General features: G+C 40.4%; 1 long non-coding RNA gene across 1 annotated transcript in view; it reads left to right on the top strand.

The window, feature by feature from the left end:
* Positions 1 to 15,968, top strand: part of LOC135203126 (uncharacterized) — a 228,735-nt gene extending 212,767 nt beyond the window's left edge. Inside the window, exons 3-4 of the long non-coding RNA XR_010311869.1 lie at positions 14,492 to 15,375; positions 15,700 to 15,968. This is a non-coding gene — a long non-coding RNA (uncharacterized LOC135203126). The remainder of the gene's footprint in view (positions 1 to 14,491; positions 15,376 to 15,699) is intronic.
* The last annotated feature ends 6,127 nt before the right edge of the window (positions 15,969 to 22,095 follow it).

Below are 22,095 nucleotides of genomic sequence, written 5' to 3'. Positions count from 1 at the left end.
AACTTTGGAGAGGGTAAATGGACAGGGAATTTCGGAAAGGGAGAACTTTGGAGAAAGGGTATATGGATAGTAATTTTAGAAAGGGGGAAAGGGGAACTTTGGGAGAGGTAAATGGACAGGGGGAATTTTTGAAAGGGAGAACTTTGGAGAGGGTTAAATATGGGGAATTTTAGAAAGGCGGGAGAACTTTTGGAAGAGGGGTAAATGGACGGAAGGGGGAAATTTTCTTTGGGAAGTTTAAGGAGGGGAAAAATGACAGGGGGAATTTTTAGAAAAGGGAGATTTTGGGAGAGGGTAAATTGGACGGGGGAAGGGGGATTTTATAGGGGAAAGGGAAGGAACTTTAAGAAAAGGAGGGAAATTTGGAGAGGGGTGCCGGGGGCATGTTTTAGAAAAAGGGAGAACTTTGGAGAGGGTAAAGGGACAAATTTTTTTGGGAATTTTAGAAAAAGGGGAAGAAACTTTGGAGAGGGTAAACAGGCAAGGGGGAATTTTTCAGAAAGGGAGGGAAACTTTTCTTTGGTTGAGGGTAAATGGCAGGGGGAATTTTGGAGGGGGAAAATGGACAAGGGGGGAATTTTTTTTTAGGAAAAGGGAGAAACTTTGGAGAGGGTAAATGGCCAGGGGTTGGAATTTTGGAAAGGGAGAACTTTGGATAGGGTAAATGGACAGGGTGGAATTTTTTAGAAAGAGAGAACTTTGGAGAGGGTAAAACGGACAGTGGGCTTTTAATTTTAAAGGAAAAGGGAAACACTGGAGAGGGTAAATGGCCCATGGGGAATTTTAGAAAGGGAAGGAACTTTGGAGAGGTAAACGACAGGGGGAAATTATAGAAAAAGGGAAAGGAAGGAAGGAGGGTAAACGGACAGAGAGAATTTTAGGAAAGGGAGAACTTTTGGGAGGGGAAGGGTAAATTTTGGAAGAGGTTTGGGAATTTTTAGAAAGGGAAAAACTTTGGAGAGAAAGGGTTAATTTTGGAGAGGGGGAATTTTAGAAAGGGAGGGGAATTTTGGAAAGTGGGATAATACGGAATCAAGGGGGAAATTTTTAAGAAAGGGAGAACCACTTTGGAGAGGGTAAATGGACAGGGGAAATTTTAAAGAAAGGGAGAAGGTAAAACTTTTGGAAGGGAGGGAAACGGAAAGAGGTGGAATTTTAGGGGGAAGGAAAGGAAAACAACTGGAGAGGGTAAAGGACAGGGGGAATTTTTTAGAAAGGGAGAAATTTTGGAGAGGGTAAACGGGAAACAAAGGGGGAAAATTTTAGAAAGGTTAAAGGAAACACTTTGGGAGAGGGTAAAATGGACAAGGGTGGGAATTTTAGAAGGGGAAAATTTGGAGAGGGTAAATGGACAGGGGGAAATTTCAGAAAAGGGAAAACTTTGGAGATGGAAATGGACAGGGGGAATTTTAGAAAGGGAATAACTTTGGGAGGGTAAACGGACAGGGGGTAATTTTAGAAAAGGGAAAAACTTTTGGGAGGGTAAATGGACAGGGGGAATTTTAGAAAGGGAAGAAACTTTTGGGAGAAGGGTAATGGAAGGTAAAGGCGGGAATTTTAGAAGGAGAATATTGGAGAGGGTAAATGGACATTTTTTTTTCTTTTTTTTTTAAATTTAGGAAGGAGAATATGGAGAGGGTAAATGGGACAGGGGCATTTTAGAAATGGGAGAACAAGGGTAAATTTTAAAAGGGAAAGAACACTTTTGGAATTTGAGGGTAAAATGGACAGGGGGAATTTTAGGGGGAAAGGGAAACTTTTGGAAAAGGAGGGTTTAAATGGACAGGGGAATTTTAGAAAACGGAGGAAATATTGGAAGAAAGGGTTAAAATGGACAGGGGGAATTTTAGAAAGGGGGAGAATATTGGAGAAGGGCTTTAATGGACCATTGGGGCAATTTTAGAAAGGGAGAACTTTGGACATGGTTAATGGACAGTGGGAATTTTAGAAAGGGAGAACTTTGGAGAGGGTAAACGGACAGGGGGTATTTTAGAAAGGGAGAACACTGGAGAGGGTAAATGGACAGGGGGAATTTTAGAAAGGGAGAACTTTGGAGAGGGTAAATGGACAGGGGGAATTTTAGAAGGAGAATATTGGAGAGGGTAAATGGACAGGGGGAATTTTAGAAGGAGAATATTGGAGAGGGTAAATGGACAGTGGGAATTTTAAAAAGGGAAAACTTTGGAGAGGGTAAATGGACAGTGGGAATTTTAGAAAGGGAGAACTTTGGACAGGGTAAACGGATAGTGGGAATTTTAGAAAGGGAGAACACCGGAGAGGGTAAATGGACAGGGGGAATTTTAGAAAGGGAGAACTTTGGAGAGGGTAAATGGACAGGGGGAATTTTAGAAAGGGAGAACTTTGGAGAGGGTAAACGGACAGTTGGAATTTTAGAAAGGGAAAACTTTGTAGAGGGTAAATGGACAGGGGGAATTTTAGAAAGGGAGAACTTTGGAGAGGGTAAACGGACAGTAGGAATTTTAGAAAGGGAAAACTTTGGAAAGTTTAATGGACAGGGGGAATTTTAGAAAGGGAGAACTTTGAAGAGGGTAAACGGACAGGGGGAATTTTAGAATGGAGAACACTGGAGAGGGTAAATGGACAGGGGGAATTTTAGAAAGGGAGAACTTTGGAGAGGGTAAATGGACAGGGGGAATTTCAGAAAGGGAGAACTTTGGAGAGGGTAAACGGACAGGGGGAATTTTAGAAGGAGAATATTGGAGAGGGTAAATGGACAGGGGGAATTTTAGAAGGAGAATATTGGAGAGGGTAAATGGACAGGGGGAAGTTTAGAAAGGGAGAACTTTGGAGAGGGTAAATGGACAAGGGAAGTTTTAGAAAGGGAGAACTTTGGAGAGGGTAAACGGACAGTTGGAATTTTAGAAAGGGAGAACAATATAGAGGGTAAATGGACAGGGGGAATTTTAGACAGGGGAGAACTTTGGAGAGGGTAAATGGACAGGGGGAATTTTAGAAAGGGAGAACTTTGGAGAGAGTAAATGGACAGGGGGAATTTTAGAAAGGGAGAACTTTGGAGAGGGTAAATGGACAGGGGGAATTTTAGAAAGGGAGAACTTTGGAGAGAGTAAATGGAAGGGGGAAATTTAGAAATGGGAGAACTTTGGAGAGGGGTAAATGGACAGGGGGGAATTTCAGAAAGGGAAGAACACTTTGGAGAGAGTAAATGGACAGGGGGAATTTTAGATAGGGAGAACTTTGGTGAGAGGGCGTAAATGGACCAGGGGGGCTTTTTAGAAAGGGGAAGAAGTGAGAACTTTGGAGAGGGTAAATGGACGTGGGGTGGAAATTTTAGACAGGGGATCGCGAACTTTGGAGAGGGGTAAAATGGACAGGGAGAATTTTAGAAAGGGCGAACTTTGGAAATTTGGAAGAGGTAAATGGAACAGTGGGAAATTTTATGAAAGGGAAAAACTTTGGACCGAGGGTGTAAATGGACAGGGGGGGAATTTTGAGAAAGGGAGAACTTTGGAGAGGGTTCTAATGGAAAACAGGGGGAATTTTAGAAAGGGAGAAACTTTGGACAGAGGGTTAAAAGGGACAGGGGGTGGAAATTTTAGACAGGGGAGAACTTTGGACGATAGGGTAAATGGACAGGAGGAATTTTAGAAGGAGAATATTGGAGAGGGAGGGTAAATGGACAGGGGGAATTTTAGAAGGAGAATATTGGAGAGCGGGTAAAATGGACAGGGGGAATTTTTGTAAAGGGAAAGGGGAAAGTTTGGAAGGGGGGGGGGGGAAAGAGGGAAGGGGGGGGGGTAAATGGAACCAAGGGAAAATTTTAGGAAAGGGAGAAACTTTGGACTGAGGGGTTAAACGGACAGTTGGGGAATTTTAGAAAGGAGAACAATATAGAGGGTAAATGGGACAGGGGGGAAATTTTAGACAGGGGAAGAACTTTGGAGGAGGGTTAAATGGACCCCCCAAGGGGGAATTTTAGAAACGGGAAGAACTTTGGAGAGCGTAAACTGGACAGGGGGGAATTTAGGAAAAGTGAGAACTTTGGAGAGGGTAAAGGGGACAGGGGAAATTTTAGAAAGGGACGAGCTTTTGGAGCGAGTTAAATGGACAAGGGGGAATTTTAGAAACGGGAGAAACTTTGGAGAGGATAAAATGGACAAGGGGCGGAAAATTTAGAAACAGGGAGAACTTTGGTGAGAGAGTAAATGGGCACCGGGGGAATTTTTAGATAGGGAGAACTTTGGAGAGGGTAAACGATGGACAGGGGGAAGGGGAATTTTAGAAAGGGAGGAAATGTGGACGAGGGTAAATGGACAGGGAAGGGGAATTTTAGGACTAGGGGAGAACTTTGGATGAGGGTAAAATGGACAGTGGGAATTTCTAGAAAGGGAGAAAACTTGGAGTGTGGTAAGAGAGCTAAAACGGACAGTGGGAATTTTAGAAAGGGGGGAAAAACTTTGGAGAGGGGTAAAATGGGACAGGGTGGAAATTTTAGAAAGGCGGTGGAACTTTGGAGAGGGTAAATGGACAGTGGGAAGTTTAGAAAGGGAGAAACTTTGGAGAGGGGTAAATGGAGAAGGTGGGGAAACTTGAAAGGGAGAACTTTAGAGAGGGTAAATGGACAGTGGGAATTTTAGAAAGGGAGAACTTTGAAGAGGGTAAATGGACAGTGGGAATTTTAGAAAGGGAGAACTTTGGAGAGGGTAAATAGAGAAGAGGAATTTTTGAAAGGGAGAACTTTGGAGAGGGTAAATGGACAGTGGGAATTTTAGAAAGGGAGAACTTTGGAGAGGGTAAATGGACAGTGGGAATTTTAGAAAGGGAGAACTTTGGAGATGGTAAATGGACAGTGGGAATTTTAGAAAGGGAGAACTTTGGAGAGGGTAAATGGACAGTGGGAATTTTAGAAAGGGAGAACTTTGGAGAGGGTAAATGGACAGTGGGAATTTTAGAAAGGGAGAACTTTGGAGAATGTAAATGGACAGTGGGAATTATAGAAAGGGAGAACTTTGGAGAGGGTAAATAGAGAAGAGGAATTTTTGAAAGGGAGAACTTTGGAGATGGTAAATGGACAGTGGGAGTTTTAGAAAGGGAGAACTTTGGAGAGGGTAAATAGAGAGGAGGAATTTTAGAAAGGGAGAACTTTGGAGAGGGTAAATGGACAGTGGGAATTTTAGAAAGGGAGAACTTTGGAGAGGGTAAATGGAAAGTGGGAATTTTAGAAATGGAGAACTTTGGAGTGGGTAAATGGACAGTGGGAATTTTAGAAAGGGAGAACTTTGGAGAGGGTAAATGGATAGTGGGAATTTTAGAAAGGGAGAACTTTGGAGAGGGTAAATAGAGAAGAGGAATTTTTGAAAGGGAGAACTTTGGAGAGGGTAAATGGACAGTGGGAATTTTAGAAAGGGAGAACTTTGGAGAGGGTAAATGGACAGTGGGAATTTTAGAAAGGGAGAACTTTGGAGAATGTAAATGGACAGTGGGAATTATAGAAAGGGAGAACTTTGGAGAGGGTAAATAGAGAAGAGGAATTTTTGAAAGGGAGAACTTTGGAGATGGTAAATGGACAGTGGGAGTTTTAGAAAGGGAGAACTTTGGAGAGGGTAAATAGAGAGGAAGGAATTTTAGAAAGGGAGAACTTGGAGAGGGTAAATGGACAGTGGAATTTTAGAAAGGGAGAACTTTGGAGAGTAAATGGTAAAGCGGGAATTTTAGAAATGGGAAAGAACTTTGGATGGGTACTGGACAGTGGGAATTTTAGAAAGGGAGAGAACTTTGGAGAGGGTAAATGGACAGTGGGAATTTTAGAAAGGGAGAACTTTTTTTTTTTTTGGGGTTGGAGGGGGGAGGGTAAATAAAAGAAGAAGAGGAATTTTTGAAAAGGGAGAACTTTGGAGAGGGTAATGGACAGTGGAATTTTTAGAAAGGGAGAACTTTGGAGAGGGGTAAATGGACAGTGGTAATTTTAGAAAGGGAGAACTTTGGAGAGGGTAAATAGAGAAGAGGAAATTTTTGAAAGGGAGAACTTTGGAGATGGTAAATGGACAGTGGGAATTTTAGAAAGGGAGAACTTTGGAGAGGGTAAATGGACAGTGGGAATTTTAGAAAGGGAGAACTTTGGAGAGGGTAAATGGACAGTGGGAATTTTAGAAAGGGAGAACTTTGGAGAGATTATTGGACAGTGGGAATTTTGGAAAGGGAGAACTTTGGATAGTGTATAAAATGGACAAGTGGGAATTTTAGAAAGGGAGAACTTGGAGAGGGTAAATTGGACAGTGGGAATTTAGAAAGGAGAACTTTGGAGAGGGTATATGGACAGTGGAAATTTTGAAGATGAGAACGTTGGAAAAGAGTTTTGTAAATAAAAAAAGGGAAACAGGGCGAATTTGAAAGGGAGAAACTTGGAGAGGTAAATGGGAATAGGGAATTTTAGGAAAGGAGAACTTTGTTTTGCGAAAGGGTAAATGGCAGGTGGGAATTTTAGAAAGGGAGAACTTGGAGAGGGGTAAATGGACAATAGGGAATTTTGAAAGGGAGAAACTTTGGAGGAAAAGGTAAAGGGAAACAGCTTGGAAATTTTAGGCAAGGGAGAACTTTGGAAGAGGGTAAATGGACAAATAGGGAATTTTAGGAAAGGGAGAACTTTAGGAGAGGGTAAAATGGACAGTGGGAAATTTTAGAAGGGAGAACTTTGGAAAGAGGGTAAATGGGACATAGGATTTTGGAAAGGTAGAACTTGGAGAGGGTAAATGGGACAGTTTGGAAATTTTAGAAAGGGAGATTTGGACGAAAAAGGGTAAACTGGCAATAGGGAATTTTAGAACGGGAGAACTTTGGAGAGGGTAAATGGACAGGGTGGGAAACTTTGGACAGGGAGAACTTTGGATAGCGAAATTTTAACAAGGGGAAATTTCATAAAGGGTGAACTTGGGGGAAAAGAGTGGTAAATGGACAGTTGAATTTTAGAAAAGGGAGAGGAACTTTGGAGATGGTAAATTGGATAGGGAGTGATTTCAAAAAGGGGACGAACTTGGAGGGGAAATGGGACAGTGGTAATTTTGGAGAGGGGGAAAATGGACAGGGAGAATTTTAGACAGGGAGAACTTTGGAGAGGGTAAATGGACAGGGGGAATTTAAGAATGGGAGACTTCGGAGAGGGTAAATGGACAGGGGGAGTTTTAGAAGGAGAATATTGGAGAGGGTAAATGGACAAGGGGAATTTTAGAAAGGCAGAACTTTGGAGAGGGTAAATGGACAAGGGGAATTTTAGAAAGGGAGACTTTGGAAAGTGGGTAAACTGGAGGAACAAGGGAATTTTAGAAAGGGAGAACTTTGGAGAGGGTAAATGGACAAGGGGAATTTTAGAAAGGGAGAACTTTGGAAAGTGGGTAAATGGACAAGGGGAATTTTAGAAAGGGAGAACTTCGGAGAGGGTAAATGGACAAGGGGAATTTTAGAAAGGCAGAACTTTGGAGAAAGGGTAAATGGACAAGGGGAATTCTAGGAAGGGAGAACTTTGGAGAGGGTAAATGGACAAGTGGAATTTTAGAAAGGGAGAACTTTGGAGAGGGTAAATGGACAAGGGGAATCTTAGAAAGTGAGAACTTTGGTAGAGAGGGTAAATGGACTAGGGGAATTTTAGAAAGGGAGAACTTTGGAGGGGGTAAATGGACAGGGGGAATTTTAGAAAGGGAGAACTTTGGAGAGGGTAAATGGACAAGGGGAATTTTAGAAAGGGAGAACTTTGGAGAGGGTTAATGTACAGGGGGAATTTTATAAAGGGAAAACTTTGGAGAGGGTTAATGGACAAGGGGAATTTTGGAGAGGGAGAACTTTGGAGAAGGTAAATGGACAGGGGGAATTTTAGATAGAGAGATCTTTTGACAGGGTAAATGGACAGTGGGAATTTTAGAAAGGGAGAACTTTGGAGAGGGTAAATAGACAAGGGGGAATTTTAAGAAAAGGCGAACGTTGGTGGGAGGGGTAAATGGTGAAGGCGGGGAATTTTTGAAAAGGGAGAAAAACTTTGGTAATAGGGTAAATGGACAGTGGTTGGAATTTTAGAAAGGGCGGAGATTCTTTGGAACGAGGGTAAACTGGACAGTGGGAATTTTAGGAAAGGGAGAAACTTTGGATGAGGGTAAAATGGGACAGGAGGAATTTTAGAAAGGGAGAACTTTGGAGAGGATAAATGGGACAGTGGGAATTTTAGGAAAGGGAGAACTTTGGAGAGGGTAAATGGACAGTGGGGAATTTTAGAAAGGAGAAGAACTTTGGAGAGGGTAAATGGACAGTGGAATTTTAGAAAGGGAGAACTTCGGAGCGGGTAAATGGACAGTGGGAATTTTTAGAAAGGGATTGAAGGAAACTTTGGAGAGGGTAAATGGGACAGTTGGAATTTTAGAAAGGGAGAACTTTGGAGATGGTAAATGGACAGTGGGAATTTTAGAAAGGGAGAACTTTGGAGAGTTTAAATGGACAAGGGGAATTTTAGAAAGGGAGAACTTTGGAGAGGGTAAATGGACAGGGGGAGTTTTAGAAAGGGAGAACTTTGGATAGGGTAAATGGACAGGGGGAATTTTAGAAAGGGAGAACTTTGGAGAGGGTAAATGGACAGGGGGAATTTTAGAAAGAGAGAACTTTGGAGAGGGTAAATGGACAGGGGGAATTTTAGAAAGGGAGAACTTTGGAGAGGGGGAAATGTACAGGGGGAATTTATTTAGCGAGAACTTGGAAGAGTAAATTTGGAAAAGGGGATTTTGGGAGAGGGGGAAAATGGACAGGGGGAATTTTAGACAGTTTTAGAAAACTTTGGAGGGGGGAAAACAAGGGGAATTTTAGGACAAAAGTTTTAGAACTTTGGAGAGGTAAAGTGACATGGGGAATTTTAGACAGGGAGAACTTTTAGAGAGGGTAAATGGACAGGGGGAATTTCAGATAGGGAGATCTTTGACGAGGGTAAAGTGACATGGGGAATTTTAGACAGGGAGAACTTTTAGAGAGGGTAAATGGACATGGGGAATTTTCAGGACAGGGAGAACTTTTAGAGAGGGTAAATGGACATGGGGAATTTCAGACAGGGAGAACTTTGGAGAGGGTAAAGTGAGATGGGGAATTTTAGACAACTTTTAGAGAGGGTAAATGGACATGGGGAATTTTAGATAGGGAGAACTTTGGAGAGGGTAAATGGACAAAGGGAATTTTATACAGGGAGAACTTTGGAGAGGGTAAATGGACAGGGGGAATTTTAGACAGGGAGAACTTTGGAGAGGGTAAATGGACAGGGGGAATTTTTATACAGGGAGAACTTTTGAGAGGGTAAATGGACAGGGGAATTTTAGACAGGGAGAACTTAGGAGAGGGTAAATGGACAGGGGAATTTTAGACAGGGAGAACTTTGGAGAGGGTAAATCGAAACGGGAATTTTAGACAGTGAGAACTTTGGAGAGGGTAAAATGGGACAAGGGGAATTTTAAAGAAAGAGGGAAAAAGGGGAAAACTGGATAAAAGGTAAATGGCACAGGGGTTTTGGGAATTTTGGAGAGGTGGGAAAAATGGCAGGGAGTACTTTAGAGAGGGTAAATGGACAAGGGGAATTTTGGAGAGGGGGATAATGGACAGGGGGAATTTTAGAGAGGGAGAACTTTGGAGAGGGTAAATGGACAAGGGGGATTTTAGATAGGGAGAACTTTGGATAGGGTAAATGGACAGGGAGAACTTTGGAGAGGGTAAATGGACAAGGGGAATTTTGGAGAGGGGTGAATTTTAGATAGGGAGAACTTTGGAGAGGGTAAATGGACAGTGGGAATTTTGGAGAGGGGGAAATTGGACAGGGAGAACTTTAGAGAGGGTAAATGGACAAGGGGAATTTTGGAGAGGGGGATAATGGACAGGGGGAATTTTAGAGAGGGAGAACTTTGGAGACGGTAAATGGACAAGGGGGATTTTAGATAGGGAGAACTTTGGAGAGGGTAAATGGACTGTTGGAATTTTATAAAGGGAGAACTTTGGCGAGGGTAAATGGACAGGGGGAATTTTAGACAGGGAGAACTTCGGAGAGGGTAAATGGATAGGGGGAATTTTAGACAGGGAGAACTTTGGAGAGGGTAAATGGACAGGGGGAATTTTAGACAGGGAGAATTTTGGAGAGGGTAAATGGACAGAGGTAATTTTAGACGGAGAACTTTGGGGAGTTTAAATGGACGGTGGGAATTTTGAAGAGGGGGGAAAATGGACAGTGGGAATTATGGAGAGGGGGAAAATGGACAATGGCTATTTTAGACAACGAGAATTTTGGAGAGGGTAAACGGATAGAGGGAATTTGGAAGGGGGGAAAATGGACAGGGGGAATTTTACAGGAAGAACTTTGGAGAGGGGAAATGTTAGACACGGAGAACTTTGGAGAGGGTAAATGGACAGGGGGAATTTTTGAATGGGGGAAAATAGATGAGGGATTTTAGACAGGGAGAATTTTGGAGATGGGAAAAGATATACAGGGGGAATTCTAGACAGGGAGAAGTTTGGAGATGGGGGAAATGGACAAGGGGATTTTAGAGAGGGAGAACTTTGGTGACTAAAAAATGGACAAGGGGAATTTTAGGCAGGGAAGTTTTGAAAGGGGGAATTGGACAGGGCGAATTTTGGAGTGGGTGAAAATGGACAGGGGTAATTTTAGACAGGGAGAAGTTTGGTGAGGAGAAAATGGATAGGGGGAATTTTAGGCAGCTGTAAAAATAAATTAGGGGAATTTTGGACAGTTGTAAAAATGAATAAGGAGAATTGTGGACAAGGGTAAAATTGGATAGGATGAATTTTGGACATGGGTAAAATTGGATGGGGTGAATTTTGGACAAGGGTAAAAATGGATAGGGGGAATTTTGGACAGCTGTAAAAATGAATAAGGGAATTTGTGGACAAGGGTAAAAAAGGACAGGGGGGAATTTTTAATAGCTGTAAAAATAATTAAGGGGAATTATGGACAAGGGTAAAATTGGATAGGTGGAATTTTGGCGCCGAGTTCTCCGCTGAACTGTAAATTTCAGAGATTTTACAGCGTGAGGCTTCCGCCGCACCACGCACTAGTAGCAACTGTATTTGCAGGGATTTATGGCCATCTTGCCACGTCCTCGTCGAGTGTTTCTGCATACTTCTGGCGACATTTGCAGTTTTGTGACTGCCTTCCATCCTATTATTCTCAGGCTAGTCTACTAGCATTATACTGCTGAGGAGATGGTCAGTAACGTAGCACTGGATAAGGCTAAGGCCTTCACAGAAGCCAGAAGAGCCCTGGGGCTGGAGGGCACAAAACTGATCAATTGGGTGAATGATAAGCTGAAAGAGCTTTCCAAGTGGCTGAAAGAGAAGCACAAGAGAATAGAGAAACAGCTGAGAGGGCATTCCAAGCAGTCGAAAGGGAGAAAGAAAGAGCACATGAACTAGCTACGGCAGTCCAGAGTCCCACGCCCCCTGTGCCCTCTCCCCTCCATAGCATGGGCGGCCTAATTAGGACTTGGGTCGATAACGAACCTGACATCTGGTTCGATCATGTTGAGCAGGTGTTCGGGAACTTCAATCCAACCCCCAAGGAAGTGGCCCTCCTCCTCGGCAAGCACCTCGCTGGCAAAGGGCGGACTGCATTCGAGGCCCTTCCCCTGAATGAGCGGCAAGATCTTGCCCTCGTCCGAGAGGCAATCCTTGGGGCTTACGAGTTGACCCCAGATCGGTGGAGGCGGAAATGGAGGACTATGCCCAAGGAGGCTAACCATACATGGACAGAGTGGGTAGCAAAGAAGACACCAGCACTCCGTAGGTGGACGAAGGCCTCCAACGCAACATCTGTTGAGGAGGTCTTAGAACTCTTTCAATTAGAGGACTTTCTGTCCTACGCTCCCCCTGAGCTTGCCACCCACTTAGTGAACAAGGCCCCTAAAACTGTTCGGGAGTGCTGTAAGTGGGCAGACGCCTATGACACCCACCATCTGCTGCAAAATTCATTAAGAAAGAAAATACGCCCTGCTCTCCCCCTCACTCCTGCTGCCACCTTTCCGCCTACCCAGCGCCCCAATAACCGTCCTCGGAAACCTGTGTGTGGGCATTGCAGTAAACCAGGTCACACCACGGAGCAGTGCCTCTCAAAGGTGGATCCTCCTCAGCAAGCTGCCGCCACTCATCCGAATGGACTACCCAATCATCATAATAACAAGAGCAACAGCCATTGGAACAGAAACAACAGGCCCAGGCCTGATTTTAGCAAGAGTTTTTGTGACACATGCAAAGTGCATGGCACACTGCTGCCTGGGCATGATGCCTAAGAAAACTCCTGTTTCTGCCATTGCTATGGCCATGACGAATTCGTCAGCTCTAGGCCCTCCTGCTCAGGGCCCCATATTTGTCGCACCTCCCAGAGGTCTCTATCCTGCCCACCAGGTCTGAGCTTTCGACGACATCAGTGCGCAAGTATCCATTATCCAAGAGGACAAAATTCTTTATGGAGCTCAGGTTGATAGGCACCAGTTCATCACGACAGAGAGCCTCAACCACGTCAAGATGTTCTTACCTACTGTCCGGTTGAGAGTCACACAACCTCACCGGTCTAAGATATGTACCATGGCAGTAGCAACCTATATACCAGGAGGTTATGATGTCCTGCTAGGACAAGATTTTAAGTCTCCTCCTACCTCTATACTGTATCAGGGCCCCCCCCTCACATAGCTCCAGACCTGTTCCACGGGCCTCCAAGAACTACCTCTGCACAGCCAGTGCTACTTTAAGGTGCCAGGCTCCATTTCTCAAGAATGTTGAGCCACGTTCGAGTCCTTCCACTAAGCCAGGAACAGCCTCAGTGGCAGTGCCAAGGCAAGACTCGAGTCTTCCTTCCTCCTGGAGCTCTTAAGTCCCGGTCACTCCCCTTCTGCTGGCTTGGCCCCACTACCCATACCGGCAGTCAAGGAAGAGCCAATTCCAATAGGAATCCTCCAGGACACCCATGACAATAGTGGACACTCCACCAGTGGTGTGGCCTCGCAGACCGCCCCAGAGTTGGTCCTCCCAACGGGTAAGCCCATCCCAAATACCATTACCTCAGCCAATCCCCCTCCGTCAGCAGCTAACCGGTCTCGAAGTAATGACTCTGCCGAATCCTATTTGGCCGAAGAACTCGGGGGAACTGAGCCACGCAGCATTTGGCATGGGGATGAGTGCCAAGGCCCCAGTTGTCGCAGCAGCTGGAGCCAAGGCCCCAGTTGTCGCAGCAGCTGGAGCCGATGCCCCTACAGAATCTTCAAAGGGCTTGAATCATTCAAGCCTCCCCATGGCATCGTCAAACCGACCTCGGAGAGGTCGAAGGAAGAAGGGAAAAGGGCGTTGAGGTTTCCTGAAACCTTACGAGAGCCAATAGCCTCTCTGCACTAGTGCCTGACACAGTGCCATCCTCTTATAGAGAATTCTGACCCTCTCCATCCAGAGGAGAGTGCCAGATTCTGTTACTTCTACTTCCTTCTTATCCTTTTGTAACTTTCTGTTTATTGTATATTGTATGCCCTGCTTAGGCAGAGCGAAACCTGCCAGCTATTCTGCCCTTTTATAAATTAGTATTTCTTTATGAACTACTGTCGTAAAAGTGCCACAAAGAATTCCATTTAACTAGGGAAAATTTTAGCCAGCAGACGTTGCTATAGCTTTAGAGACAATTTCGAAGCCTGGATCGTTTATACATTGGTTGATTAGCTTTTTGATTTAGTGTTAATACCTAGTCTTTATATTTTGTGAAATTGCCAATGTCTTTGGTGAAATTTACATTTTTTTCTTGTGTTTTATCTTATTCAATCCCTACGAAAAATTACTTCATTAATTTTCCCCTTGTTAGTTTGCACTAATGTATGTTATGAGACAAGTTACTTAACGAAATCGTAGGGCCATTAACACACCTGAACACGTCATATCGCCCCGCCCCATCAGGGTAAACAGATAGTATGTGTTGCCTTGAACAATTAAGATACATAGTAGTATTATATATGTCTGATGTAATTTACCTGTAGGTTAAGTTCATATATATCCAATAATTGCTATCCATTGTTATTCTCAGTGAGACATTATATTTTAAGAGTATTCTTTATTGGAATACATATAGCAAGTTAGTCTCTATTCACGTCACACTTTATTTTGCTTAATCCTCTGCCTGTCGAGTAAGACTTCATGAATATTATCATCGGCAGAGTTTGAACATTGCTTATATTATAAGTCCACTCAAGGGAGAATGGAAGGCTCAGTAATTTATATTTGCAATTGGTCCTTGTTTACGGCTTGTCTTGTCCATTCCAACCTGTCTAGGGTTGAGATGTACTCTAGAATGGGGAGGTGTTCAAGATTTTAAGCCAGAACCAAGGAAAGTAAAGTCTTTTACCAGTTTCATGCATCTTTGTCTATATGCAAGTTGCCCCTATGAGCTCTAAACATCCATTCTCTCGAAAAAGCTATCTCTTCTCCCATTGCCTGTTGGAATTACCCCCTACAGAGACGAGGATTTAAAAGGATTGGAGGCCAGCAGCTCGCGCTCAGAAGCATACCAGACCTAAGAGAGGTCAGAGCTCCTCACCTGCGCCCTGCAGACGCCACCTCCTCCCCCCTTCTGCTTCCCCCCCTGGTCTCCTCTGGGAAGTCCCAAGTATTTTTTAAATTTCCATAGTGCACAGAAACATCAAGGAGAAGACTACGTTCAAGCCCCCCAGGATCCACGTACTGTGAGAGTAATTCCAGTTCAGCCAGGGAATTGTTTTTACCTTTGTATTTCATTTCCTTTTTCTATTCTTTATTGATATATATATATAGCAAGTTAGTCATTATTCACGTCACACTTTATTATACTTAATCCTCTGCCTGTCGAGTAAGACTTCATGAATATTATCATCGGCAGAGTTTGAATATTGCTTATATTATAAGTCCACTCAATGGAGAATGGAAGGCTCAGTAATTTATATTTGCAATTGGTCCTTGTTTACGGCTTGTCTTGTCCATTCCAGCCTGTCTAGGGTTGAGATGTACTCTAGAATGGGGAGGTGTTCAAGATTTTAAGCCAGAACCAAGGAAAGTAAAGTCTTTTACCAGTTTCATGCATCTTTGTCTATATGCAAGTTGCCCCTTTGAGCTCTAAACATCCATTCTCTCGAAAAAGCTATCTCTTCTCCCATTGCCTGTTGGAATTACCCCCTACAGAGACGAGGATTTAAAAGGATTGCTACCTTCTCCCCCCTTGTGCTTCCCCCCCTGGTCTCCTCTGAGAAGTCCCAAGTATTTTTTAAATTTCCATAGTGCACAGAAACATTAAAGAGAATACTACGTTCAATCCCCCTGCACAGAAACATCAAGGAGAAGACTACGTTCAAGCCCCCCAGGATCCAGGTACTGTGAGAGTAATTCCAGTTCAGCCAGGGAATCGATTTTACCTTTGTATTTCATTTCCTTTTTCTAAGGCGACGGCAACCCTCCTTTGTTTAGTTTCTCATTTCCCCATCTAGGTTCAATTCTGTGATTGCTCCCCTTTTGATACTAGTGAACATCCCCCACCTCCTAGTAAATTCAAGCAACGAAATAGTTCTTTTTGTGTAAATTCCCAGTCATTTCATTTCCCCATGAATGACCTGTAACTTTTTGATTGAAAGAAAGTAGCGTGTAACGCTCGCCCTTGTGTGCCCCCTGCCTTATGCCAGTGTCCTCTCTTTGCAGACAAACACCTTGCCTGATTGTGGTTGGAATTGGAAACCCTTGGAGCAAGCTTTCATTTTCAATCCGTTTGCGCAAATTTCCAAACACCGTGTCTGGGTGCCCCTAGCCACGTTTTCCGGTGGATCAACCAATCGACCCCCTTATTAGTCTCCTGGACCTCTGCAAATTAATGTAAATACAATGCATTTTAAACTAAAGTCCAGCTTTTATGTAAATTCCTCCTTCTTCAGTAATATCAGCTTTATGCCTTAGTAGTTTTTTTTCTTTTTGTTCTGATCTCTCGTCCTCCATTCAAGGTCAAATTTTTCAGTGTTAACTACATTTTCTAGGAGTGAACGAGCTAGAATCAGAATTATATATGTTATATATATATTTATATATATATATATATATATATATATATATATATATCTATTATATATATAGATATATATATATATATATATTATTATTATTATATTATTATTATTATATTATTATTATTATTATTATTATATTATTATTATTATTATTATTATTATTATTATTATTATTATATATGGCTACTTTCAAAATGCATATTTCCCCTCTTTGAAATGTCATGTAGATTGTGTAACATTTTTTCAGATTCCTAGATAGCTTAGAATAGGATGTTTTAAATGTGTGTTCAGATTTCGCATTACATAATATAAAAGAATATATATATTTATAAAGTAGAATGTAAAAGAAAGAGAGAGATTTTCTGTCTGTTCAAAACTACGAATGTTTAACTTTTATGTCAACACTGTAAGATTAGAGGGTCTGCGAGATCCGTTTACTTTCCTAAATCTGTCAACGCATGTGATAGCGATAGAATCGACTATTGCGTTGTTATCAAAACATGTCAATCTTAATTATCCCGCTCAACCTCCGTTTCAGTCGAGTACGTGTGTGTTTTTTTTTTTTTTTTTTTTTTTTTTCCAACAGACTGGACTCGTACGCGTATGTCTTTGATCAAAGCCACGTGGAGATTGCACATTTTGTATGTGAGATTGCATCAGATTTCGAAGCTACTGGAAGCATTTGTGCCAAGAACGTTTTGGGTTATCTGCCCTGTCCAGTTTTAGCAAAGGAAGAAGATTTCATTATATCATAGAACCTCGAGGCGGTTAGTTCTCCCTCTCTCTCTCTCTCTCTCTCTCTCTCTCTCTCTCTCTCTCTCTCTCTCTCTCTCTCTCACTCGACATCCTTGAGATTATATTAACGTAACGTAAATTGGTCACTCGTAACTTAGAATTTCATATTTGATATTTCTTAGAGTTTATTTAGTGTTATTTAGTTTCTTTTGTGGAATCTGAACAAACATTGTTTCGTAACGGCGCCTGGTTTTTGTGAAAGCGTGATTCAAGCCTGCAGCAGAGAAAGAAAGAAATTGGTATACCAAGGTGAAGTGTGTTATATTTTCATTAGTTGCAACTAATAACTAATAATTGTTAGGAACAGTGATTAACTAATAACTAATATTTAATGGTTATGATGGTTTGGTTAACTAATAACTAATAACAGGTGTTTGTGAAGGTTTGGTAAAAACTGATGGTTATAATATTTTGAGTGAAAAGGTTTACACTTTTACACATTGCGTATTTTTTGTATTTTGTGTTTTTTAAATTGTTTGTGCACTTGTTCATTATCTTATTGAAGTGTGCCTTTTTATTTTATATTGTCATTTGCATTCACAATTTAATTGACTTAGTTATTTTCATTGCTTAATCATTGCACGTTTAATTAAATTTAACATTTGTGAATTAATTTGCATTTACTTAGAATTCTTTTCAAGTTTTGTTGTTGTTTAGCACTTGTGAATTAATTTAAATTTTTCAATTATTGCCTAACACTTTTGGATTTTGATTGAATTAATTTTCTTGAATTTTGTGATAAATTAATTTTGATATCATTTTTACTTAATTTGATTGAAGAATTAATTAAACTTTACTTTGTTTTCAAGTAACAGTAGTTTTCCCTGATATTGTGAATTTCACTTATAAATTTTGAGTTTAATAATAATTTTTGTATATAAAATTTTTTATAAGCGTTTTTATTTTTATTCCAGTATATATGATTATGATTATGTTGATGATAGGTAGAAACATAGAGTGGTAATTGATTTGCTTTCCTTCAATTTACTTGAAGTGACTTTGAACCAGGGAAGTACTTAGACTTCTGAAATCAGGGAAATACTTAGACTTTTAAAGTTGTTGATTGAGTGATGCCCTTTGATTAATTTAATCACTTACAAGATTACTTCACACCTGTTTTGATGAACTTAGTCTGATTTTCTGCAATACTGGTAAGTGTTAAGGGATCACTGTTGCCTTTAGAGTATTCAGTCGTTTAATACGTGTTATGAGGGTTCAGGTGTCTGGTATTTGGTGAGGTACTAATTGATGAATGGTAACCAGATACTTGGCACTTCGTAACAATATATATATATATATATATATATATATATATATACTATATATATATATATATGAGAAACCATTCTGCATTTATCTGTGTTTGTAAACTTGTAAATAAACCTTTGTTCTGTTTTGTGTCTCTTTCTATATTTGTATCCCCAGTTTCAACTGTTGGTGTTGAATTTCTTTTTGTTTAGTACATTATCGAACCTGTGGCCGACCTTGCAGTACGTAACATATATATATATATATATATATATATATATATATATATATATAATAGTATATATATGTGGATATTATATATATATATAGTACATTATCGAACCTGTGGCCGACCTTGCAGTACGTATATATATATATATATATATATATATATATATATATATATATATATATATATATATATATATATATATATACTATATATATATATGTTACGTACTGCAAGGTCGGCCACAGGTTCGATAATGTACTAAACAAAAAGAATCCAACACCAACAGTTGAAACTGGGGATACAAATATAGAAAGAGACACAAACAGAACAAAGGTTTATTTACAAGTTTACAAACACAGATAAATGCAGAATGGTTTCTCCTATTTACATAACAAAAGTAAAATCTTACAATGCGTGAACTGAGGAAACAGCGAGGTAATGAAAATACTTGCTGGCCAATTTTGCAGCTGTCGGAAATCAATGCTCGAAGCAATGGTTTCACAAAAGGAGAACTGTAACTTCAGACGTCTTCTTGACTCCGGTATTGCAGAAAACAATGTCTATTCTTGATACTCGAAGGGCAGGAACTCCTCGAAACCACCTGGTAGGTCGTTTCTTCTCTGAAGGCTTGCTCAACGTCGAAATATCTTGGTCGTCCACTCCCTGACGACGACTTGACCAGATTCCGATCAAATTCTTGTGCCCCTTCCTCCTCTTTTGTCCTTCATCTGTTCCTTCTTCTCTTATCTCTCTCTGATGATCAGATGATCTCTGCTGGTCTCTTACTGATGATCTCTGCTGCTCTCTGATACTTCAACAGTTGTATATATAAGGCGATCTGGGGGCGGAGCATTGACGTCACAGACTCCCGAGACGACAAGAAATTTTTAGAAGAATTTAGACGAAAAGTTGCATCATAATACGCTTCGTTCCTAACGACACGTCGGTGCCTGTCGAGTTCCACATCCCACCTGACGATTCTAGAACAATTATGAGAACGGGCGCCTCCAACACATGCTCGAATGCCTCTTTGCTGCAGACCTACTTGAAGAAAATGCATTTTCCTTTCTTTTATTATATATTACTTCGCTGTAGAGCAATTAACATGACAACATAAATTAGTGTAATTTGTCGACCACACAATATGGAGATGGGTTACATATTTTGGCCCGGATGGGCTAGTACTAAACACTGTGTCCCAAGAGCTTCTGCCATGTTTAGACTAGCCTCGGAGTAGGTGACGCATAGATAACAACATAGAAGGTATATAAATACCTGGAGTTGTGATCTCTATACCAGTACTACGTAGTTCGGTGGTCTTCCACCAGGGCAGCGCTGCAAAGACTTGCGGCCATTTTTAAAGTTCTCGTAACCCGCAAATTGAATGGGGTATTAGTGGGATTGTGACATTTTTTTATCGTTAATGTTAAATAAGTGTTTAGCGAATGTTTAGGGTTTAGTGAGTAAGTGTTTAGTGAATGTTTTGAATTTTTATTGTGTGAGTATTCAGTGGAAGTTTAGTGAGTCTTAAGGCTTTAGTGAATGTTTAGTGAATGTTAATCGTGTAAATATTCAGTGAATATTTAGTGAGTGTTTAGTGAATGCTAGTGTTAAGTTGATGTTTACTGTGTAAGTATTCTGTGAATGTTTAGTGAATGTTAAGGTTGTAGTGAATACTCAGTGTGTAAGTGTTTAGTGTTTGTTTAGTGTTTAGTGTGTAAGTATCCAGTGAATGTTTAGTGAGTATTTATGATTTAATGAATGTTACTGTTAGTGTGCAAGCACTCAGTGAATGTTTAGGGTTTAGTGAATGTTTAGTGTGTGCATAATGAATGTTAAGTGTGTGTGTTTAATGAGTTTTTAGGGTTTAGTGAATGTTAGTGCTTAGGGAATGGTTATTGTGTAAGTATTCAGTGAGTGTTTAGTGTGTAAGTATTCATGCACTAATTATTAGCAAGTTTAGTAAGTGTTCATTAAATGTTTAATGAATGGTGTGTGAATGTTTATTCACTGTTTAGTGTTTAGTGAGTGATTAGGGGATTAATGAGCATTTAGGGTTTAGTGAGTATTTAGTGTTTAATGGGTGTTTATGGTTTAGTGAGTGTTTAGTGCATAGTGAATGTTTAGTGTTTAATGAATGTTTAGGATTAAATGAGTGTTTAGTGAATGTTTACTGAGTTTTTGGGGGTATAGTGAGTACATAGTGAGCGTTTAGTGAATTTTTAATGTATAATGAGTGCCCATAAAAAAATAGTGAGTGTTGAGTATTCAGTGAGTGTTTAATGTTATTAAGTGTGAATGTATGTTAGGTGCAAGTGTTTAGTGATTGTACATTACTGTTTAGTTAAGTGTTTAGTGGCTGTATGCAAAGAAAGCCCCGTAATTTACAGGAACCATTTATGTTAGACACTGCTTAGATCCAAGGGCAGACACTTAGGCTTTAATCACAATGGTTGTAGTGCTTAGGCCAACCTGGTTTTGTAAGGTAATTTTTCTATGTGGAATTGAGTCCAGTAATAATAATAATAATAATCCCAGCAGCAGTAATAATGATAGTAGTAAAAAAGATAAAAATAAAAGTAATAAATTATAGTACAGTCACATAAACTATTGCATCAGTTGCGTCAATGATTATGAAAATATTCACCAAGCAGTATATCTGGCAACTATTTTCTTGTCCGCGCAGGCGCATAATTTGCTATGGCGACAGCCTAAGTTTCTGTTAATTGGTTACAGATTGCTCTAGAGCGACATCCTTTTACTTGCTTTACAATTTTTTTCTGTCTGAAGAGGGTTTTATTTTAGCACTCAAAAGTGTAGACCTATAAGTTTTGCGTACAAGCGTTAAAAACAAATCTACTTTTTAGGTATTGTATAGTCATCATAATCAAAATAAAAAAAAAATTGAAATAAAATTTTGGCTAGGCCTAATGGTCCTTGCCTATTCTGTGAAAGGCAGAGAATCTTATAATAGGTAATTGATCATTTCAGTGTTGAATGGCCTAATTCTGAGGACTGAATCAGTCACTCCTTGAGAGATAAATGTTTACACTCTCCATAATGAGGTAAAACAGCAAAATATATTTCCATATATTCCAATAATATATGGAAATAATATATTTCCATATCCATATATTATTAATATTCGTAATGGGTGGTAGATAATATTGATCGTAACATTAAAAAATTTCATTTAGCAGAAAATATCAACTGATAAAAATTTAACAGATGCTTTAGAATATAATTAAGGAACCACATCATCTAAAAGATGAGGCAATATATTCTTTCCAACAAAATTAAAGAAAAATATCAGTAAATTATGTTTATCCGATTAGTAAGTGCGCGGTTTCTAGCCAGTTTCAGTTTATGAATGTTATTCACATCCTGATATTTACTGTAACTCCCTAAAGCACCGATCACTCCGTTCACACATATGTAGTTTACCAGTTTCGATCATTCTAGGCCTATATGTGACCCGAAATAGACCATTCATTTATAACAAGATAACAAATATTTTTAATTTCCTTCCCTGGTATATCTGAATTCTCCATATTCATAAAGAATGGTCTGTTAATTTGACCTTTTTTTTATATTAAAAAGAAAATTGGCATATGTAAGATTCATAAGACATCATGGCATCAACACCAGTCTCCTCAAAGTTCGATGTTCCAAGGGTGCCAACCGAACCGCGCACATCAGCGCATTTCACCACTTTTCGCTTAAATCAATTTAAGGAATTTTTCAATTTTATAATATTTTTAA

The sequence above is a fragment of the Macrobrachium nipponense genome, chromosome 33 (genome assembly GCF_015104395.2).
Source record: "Macrobrachium nipponense isolate FS-2020 chromosome 33, ASM1510439v2, whole genome shotgun sequence".
Lineage (NCBI taxonomy): Eukaryota > Metazoa > Arthropoda > Malacostraca > Decapoda > Palaemonidae > Macrobrachium > Macrobrachium nipponense.
Note: the sequence above shows the minus strand (reverse complement) of the source record. Positions and strands in the feature narration are given on the sequence as shown.